The sequence below is a fragment of the Triticum aestivum genome, chromosome 7A (genome assembly GCF_018294505.1).
Source record: "Triticum aestivum cultivar Chinese Spring chromosome 7A, IWGSC CS RefSeq v2.1, whole genome shotgun sequence".
Taxonomy (NCBI): Eukaryota; Viridiplantae; Streptophyta; class Magnoliopsida; order Poales; family Poaceae; genus Triticum; species Triticum aestivum.
The window spans coordinates 682,864,594-682,871,553 of NC_057812.1; the positions used below are offsets into that span (position 1 = coordinate 682,864,594).

A 6,960-nucleotide genomic window follows, 5' to 3' on the forward strand; every position below is an offset into this window, starting at 1 on the left:
GGCTCAAACAACCCAGATCGAGCCTCTTCTATTGCAACAAGTAGATTATCTTCGGCTCCATCCAGACATGCCTTCTTCGAAACTTTGCCTGTCTTCGGGTCCAACTCCCCCCATGCGCATAGAACCAAGTCCTGCACCTGGGGGGCCAGCTCAATGTTTCTGGAGTGACACCTGCATCTAGCATCTCTTTCTCAGACTTATCCCACTTAGGCATTCCCACCGCATAGCCACCTGGCCCCAGCTTATGGAACTTATCCTTTTTGCGGCATTGGCCTTGTTTATTCTCGACCGTTCCTTAGATAATTCCGAATCCTTGAATTTCACGAAATCGTCCCAATGAGCACTTTGGTTCTCTAGTGTTCCCTCGAATACTGGAGTCTTCCTTCCTCCGTTGACGTACTTGGCCCATTCACGAATCTTGTGGTTCTTGAATGCAACCGCCATCTTCCTAAGAGCAGCGTCCTTGACTTTCTCCACATCTGCATCTGTGAAATGATCTGGTAGGGTGAAATGTTCCATGAGCGTTTCCCAAAGCAAATGTTTTTGTCTGTCGTCGACAAAAGTAACTCCTGGACGTGGCTTTGCTGGCTCTCTCCATTCTTGAAGGGAGATCGGGAGTTGGTCCTTCACAAGAACTCCGCACTGACGAACGAACTTGTCCGCAATCTTCTTAGGCGCGAATGGTTCGCCATTAGGTCTGATTGCCTCGATATTGTACTTTACGCCCTCCTTCAACTTTTTGTTCGGGCCTCGTTTCGTCCTGTTGCCTGAAGATTTGCTCGATCCGGATGGCTGAAAGAAGAAAGATCGATTCGTTAATATATCTTCAAGTCATTTAAAACATGTGATGATCACCAGATGCCTGCTTATATAAATATATATACCTCGCCGGTCTTTGTTGTTTCAAGATCAACATTTTCTTCGTCATGTTCATAGTTCATGACTTCATCAATTCGGTCGTCGCGATCGAATATCATATCACCCTCCCCGGTGTTGTTTAGATATTCGGAGCCGTCATAATCTTCTTCATTCTGATCATCATCTGGCCCGCGAGGATTGCGTATGATATTGAACAGGGCCTCTTCTCCCTCTCTGTCGGTATTGTCCGCCATAGGTTTTGTTTAACTAATCCAAAAGAAATATATTCAAATTACAATGCATGGATGCAATCAATTAATAAGGAAAAACTGAATCAATCATAGTACATAATAAGCATCATCGAATATAATCTCGAATACGTCGTCTCGAATAATAGATATAATCTCGAATACATCGTCTCGAATAATAGATATAATCTCGAATACATCGTCTCGAATAATAGATATAATCTCGAATACATCGTCGGATCATGCGGCGCGGAGGTGGACACCCAAAGAGAAGGAACCCTCATAGGATCATAGCTGAAGTGAGATCCCTGAAGAAACTGCCAGGTATTGGAGAACCTGCCGCCCTCTAATGCAACCATGTAGCGATGGACGTGCTCGTCCTCCTCCCCGACATGGCGACGTACCACCTCCGGCGGGGCCGGCTCCCTCCGCACCAAAACTGGCCCACGCGAACGCCACCAAACGAGATCAGGGTCGATGACCGGGGCCAGGTTCCTCATCAAGCGGCGCGCCCCTCCAGGCAGCACCTCTCAGTGTCATCCCGGCGGAGCCCAGTCCCGGACATGGGTCAGCCAGACGTCGTCGCGGACGGGTCAACGGCGAGGATGCGGGCCGGGCATCGTCGAGAACAAATACTAGCTATATGCCCGCAAAAAGTAACAACTTTTTAAAGATTGGGTTTTGATAACTAAAATTTCTAACATTTCTATATAACTAACATTCCTATAACATTTCTAACAATGCTATATAACTAACATTTCTATAACATTTCTAATATTTCTATAACTAAAAAACAGAAAAAAATTATAACATTTCTATATATATAACTAACATTTGTATAACATTTCTAATATTTCTATAACTAAAAAAAAGAAAATTTCTAACTTTTTTATAACTATTTCTATAACTAAAAAAATAAAAATTCCTAACAATTCTAACTTTTCTATAACATTTCTAACAATGCTATATAACTAACTATTTCTATAACTAAAAAAAGAAAAATTTCTAACTTTTTTATAACTATTTCAATAACTAAAAAACAGAAAAATTCCTAACAATTCTAACTTTTCTATAACATTTCTAACAATGCTATATAACTAACTATTTCTATAACTAAAAAAGAAAAATTTCTAACATTTTTATAACTATTTTTATAACTAAAAAACTAAAAAATGTATGTGTGTGTGTTTGCTCACCGGTGAGGTGAGAGGCGACGGGGGGCGGCCACGGGGACGGCGACGGGCGCGGCGACGACGGGGATGGCGACGACGGGGACAGGGACGAGGCGGAAATGACGGGGACGGGCCAGGGCGGCGACGACGGGGATGGGCTGGGGCGGCGACGACAGGGACGGGGCAGCGATGACGGGGACGGGGACGACGCGGGACGGGCCGGGACGGCGTAGCGGTGACGACGGGGACGACGGGGACGGGGCGGCGACGGGGGCGGCGACGAGGGATATGGAGACGGGGGCAGCGGGCGACAGGGCAGAGGAGAAGAAGCAGATGACAAACTGAAATTTTTTAAGTGTTTAGTTATATAGGATGGACCTTTAGTACCGGATGGAGCCACCAACCGGTACTAAAGGCCTGTTTTGGCCAGGCCAAGTGGCGGGAACCGCACACCCTTTAGTACCGGGTGGTGGCTCCAACCGGTACTAAAGGGGGGGCCTTTAGTACCGGTTGGAGCCACCACCCGGTACTAAAGGGGGTGCGCTGGCAAGGTGCTGTGCGGCAAGTTTAATCCCACCACGCTAGCCAAGGGGCGTCCGCGCTGGTTTATAAACCCACGTGCGATAGCTCTCTCGAGCTTCTCTCCAAAGCAGGCCTACTGGGCCTACATGTTCTGTGCTGCCCTGTGGGCCTACATCCTGGCCCAACAACAGGTTGGGTTTCTAGTCGTATGCAGGCCGCTCTGGCCCAGTAGGCGGGCTTTTTTTATTTTTTGCTTTATTTATTTTTAGTTGTTTTTTGTGTATTTAGAGTTTCTTTGTGAATATTTTTGCTTTAGGTACAAAAAATTACAAACTTTCTGTTAGTGCCTGTAGTTTTCAAATTTGAATAGTTTAAATTTTGAATTATTTGAAATTAGTGTGAATCACTAGTTTGTGAATAACTTAACTTTAAAAATCAGTAAAGGCATGAAAGAATTTGTTTGCACATAAAATTTCTTCGCGTTTCAAATGCCAAAACACATAACTACCCTAACTATTACAGAGATTCCCTCCTGGGTGTGAAACACAGAAGAAAGTGATGATAGTGAAGCCGATCACATCCCAGATCTTTGGGTGTGAAACTTTTTCTTCGCGTGTGTCCCTTTGCGCCGTAACCATGGAAAATCTTCATCATTTAACGGGATGCTCGGGTCAATATTCACTGTGAATGGAGCAATTTCATCAAACTTTTCATAATCTTCTGACATGTCTGTCTTGTCATCCACTCCCACGATGTTTCTCTTCCCAGAAAGAACTATGTGCCGCTTTGGCTCATCGTACGATGCATTCGCTTCCTTATCTTTTCTTTTTCTTGGCTTGGTAGACATGTCCTTCACATAGAAAACCTGTGCCACATCATTGGCTAGGACGAATGGTTCGTCTGCATACGCAAGATTGTTGAGATCCACTGTTGTCATTCCGTACTGCGGGTCTTCCGTTACCCCGCCTCGTGTCATATTGACCCATTTGCACCGAAACAAAGGGACCTTCAAACCACGTCGATAGTCAAGTTCCCATATGTCCTGTATATAACCATAATATGTTTCCTTTCCTGTCTTGGTTTCTGCATCAAAGCGGACACCACTGTTTTGGTTGGTGCTCTTCTTATCTTGGGCGATCGTGTAAAATGTATTACCATTTATCTCGTACCCTTTGAAAGTCATTATATTCGAAGATGGTAACTGGGACAGCAAGTACAGGTCATCTTCAATAGAGGTGTCATGCATGGTACGTGTCTGCAACCAGCTGGCGAAACTCCTGGTTTGTTCACGTGTAATCCAGTCATCAGACCGCTCCGGGTGTTTGGAGCGTAGCAAATTCTTGTGTTCATCCATATACGGAGCCACCAAGGCGGAATTCTGTAGAACTGTGTAGTGTGCTTCAGTGAGAGAATGTCCGTCCATACATATTATTTGTTCCCCTCCTAGCGTGCCTTTTCCATCCAGTCTGCCCTTATGCCGCGATTCAGGAACACCAATCGGCTTAAGGTCAGGAATAAAGTCAATACAAAACTCAATGACCTCCTCATTTTCATGGCCCTTGGAGATGCTTCCTTCTGGCCTAGCACGGTTATGAACATATTTCTTTAAGACTCCCATGAACCTCTCAAAGGGGAACATATTGTGTAGAAATACAGGACCCAAAACGTTAATCTCTTCGCATAGGTGAACTAGGACGTGCGTCATGATGTTGAAGAAGGATGGTGGGAACACCAACTCGAAACTGACAAGACATTGCACCAAATCATTCTCTAACCTTGGTATGATTTCTGGATCGATTACCTTCTGAGAGATTGCATTGAGAAATGCACATAGCTTCACAATGGCTAATCGAACGTTTTCCGGTAGAAGCCCCCTCAATGCAACCGGAAGCAGTTGCGTCATAATCACGTGGCAGTCATGAGACTTTAGGTTCTGGAACTTTTTCTCTGCCATGTTTATTATTCCCTTTATATTCGACGAGAAGCCAGACGGTACCTTAATACTAAGCAGGCATTCAAAGAAGATTTCCTTCTCTTCTTTGGTAAGAGCGTAGCTTGCATGACCCTGATGTATGCCGTCTTTTCCGTGCATACGTTGCTGGTCCTCCCGTGCCTCAGGTGTATCTTTTGTCTTCCCATACACGCCCAAGAAGCCAAGCAGGGTCACACAAAGATTCTTCGTCACGTGCATCACGTCGATTGCGGAGCGGACCTCTAGGTCTTTCCAATAGGGCAGGTCCCAAAATATAGATTTCTTCTTCCACATGGGTGCGCGTCCGTCAGCGTCATTCGGAACAGGTTGTCCACCAGGACCCTTTCCAAAGACCACCTTCAAATCCTTGACCATATCATGTACATCAGCACCAGTACGGTGGCGAGGCTTCGTCCGGTGATCCGCCTCACCTTTGAAATGCTTGCCTTTCTTTCTTACGGGATGCCTGCTCGGAAGAAATCGACGATGTCCCAGGTACACATTCTTCTTACAATTAGCCAAATATATACTGTCGGTATCGTCCAAACAGTGCGTGCATGCGCGGTATCCCTTGTTTGTCTGTCCTGAAAGGTTACTGAGAGCAGGCCAATCATTGATGGTCACGAACAGCAACGCCTTTAGGTCAAATTCTTCCCCCATGTGCTCATCCCACGCACGTACACCTGTTCCATTCCACAGTTGTAAGAGTTCTTCAACTAATGGCCTTAGGTACACATCAATGTCGTTGCCGGGTTGCTTAGGGCCTTGGATGAGCACTGGCATCATAATGAACTTCCGCTTCATGCACAACCAAGGAGGAAGGTTATACAAACATAGAGTCACAGGCCAGGTGCTATGGTTGCTGCTCTGCTCCCCAAAAGGATTAATGCCATCTGCGCTTAGACCAAACCATACGTTCCTTGCGTCATCTGCAAACTCCTTCCCGTACTTTCTTTCGATTTTTCTCCACTGCGACCCGTCAGCGGGTACTCTCAACTTTCCGTCTTTCTTACGGTCTTCTCTGTGCCATCGCATCGCCTTGGCATGCTCTTTGTTTTGGAACAAACGTTTCAACCGTGGTATTATAGGAGCATACCACATCACCTTGGCAGGAATCTTCTTCCTGGGGCGCTCGCCCTCGACATCACCAGGGTCATCGCGGCTGATCTTATAGCGCAATGCACCGCATACCGGGCAAGCGTTCAAATCCTCGTACTCACCGCGGTAGAGGATGCAATCATTAGGGCATGCATGTATCTTCTGCACCTCTAACCCTAGAGGGCAGACAACCTTCTTTGCTTGGTACGTACTCTCGGGCAATTCGTTGTCCTTTGGAAGCATATCCTTTATCATTACCAGCAACTTTCCAAATCCCTTGTCAGATACACCATTCTCTGCCTTTCATTGCAGCAATTCCAGTGTGGTGCCCAGCTTTTTCTTGTCACCTACGCAATTCGGGTACAACAATTTTTTGTGATCCTCTAACATGCGCTGCAACTTCTTCTTCTCCAAATCACTTGCGCAGTTTCTCTTTGCATCGGCAATGGCCCGACCTAGATCATCAACGGGCTCATCCGATGCCTCTTCTTCAGCTTCTTCCCGCATTGCCGGCTCAGCTTCTTCCCTCATTGTTGTATCATCGTATTCAGGGAACCCATGGCCAGGATAGCTGTCGTCGTCCTCTTCTTCTTCATTGTCTTCCATCATAACCCCTCTTTCTCAATGCTTGGTCCAAACATTATAGTGGGGCATGAAACCGGACTCAAACAGGTGGACGTGAATGGTTCTTGACGTAGAGTAATTGCGACCATTCTTACAGCCAGCACATGGACAATGCATAAAACCATCCGCTCGCTTGTTTGCCTCAGCCGCAAGCAGAAAAGTACGCACGCCATTAATGAACTCGGGAGAGCATCGGTCATCGTACATCCATTGCCGGCTCATCTTCAATACACAGCACCGAAAACATCAAATTAATACAATACATAAAGTTCATACATAAAGATCATACAACACTTAAATGCAACAAACAAATAACTCTCTAGCTAAAGAATTTAAATGCAACAACAAATGCGATCAAGATCGCAACTAAGGTAACAATTGATCCAACAGCATAATGATACCAAGCCTCACTATGAATGGCATATTTTCTAATCTTTCTAATCTTCAAGCGCATTTTCTCCATCTT

General features: G+C 45.6%; 1 pseudogene; it reads right to left on the minus strand.

The window, feature by feature from the left end:
* Positions 1 to 4,874: 4,874 nt before the first annotated feature.
* LOC123151763 (uncharacterized) lies at positions 4,875 to 6,716 on the minus strand (annotated as a pseudogene).
* Positions 6,717 to 6,960: the final 244 nt, after the last annotated feature.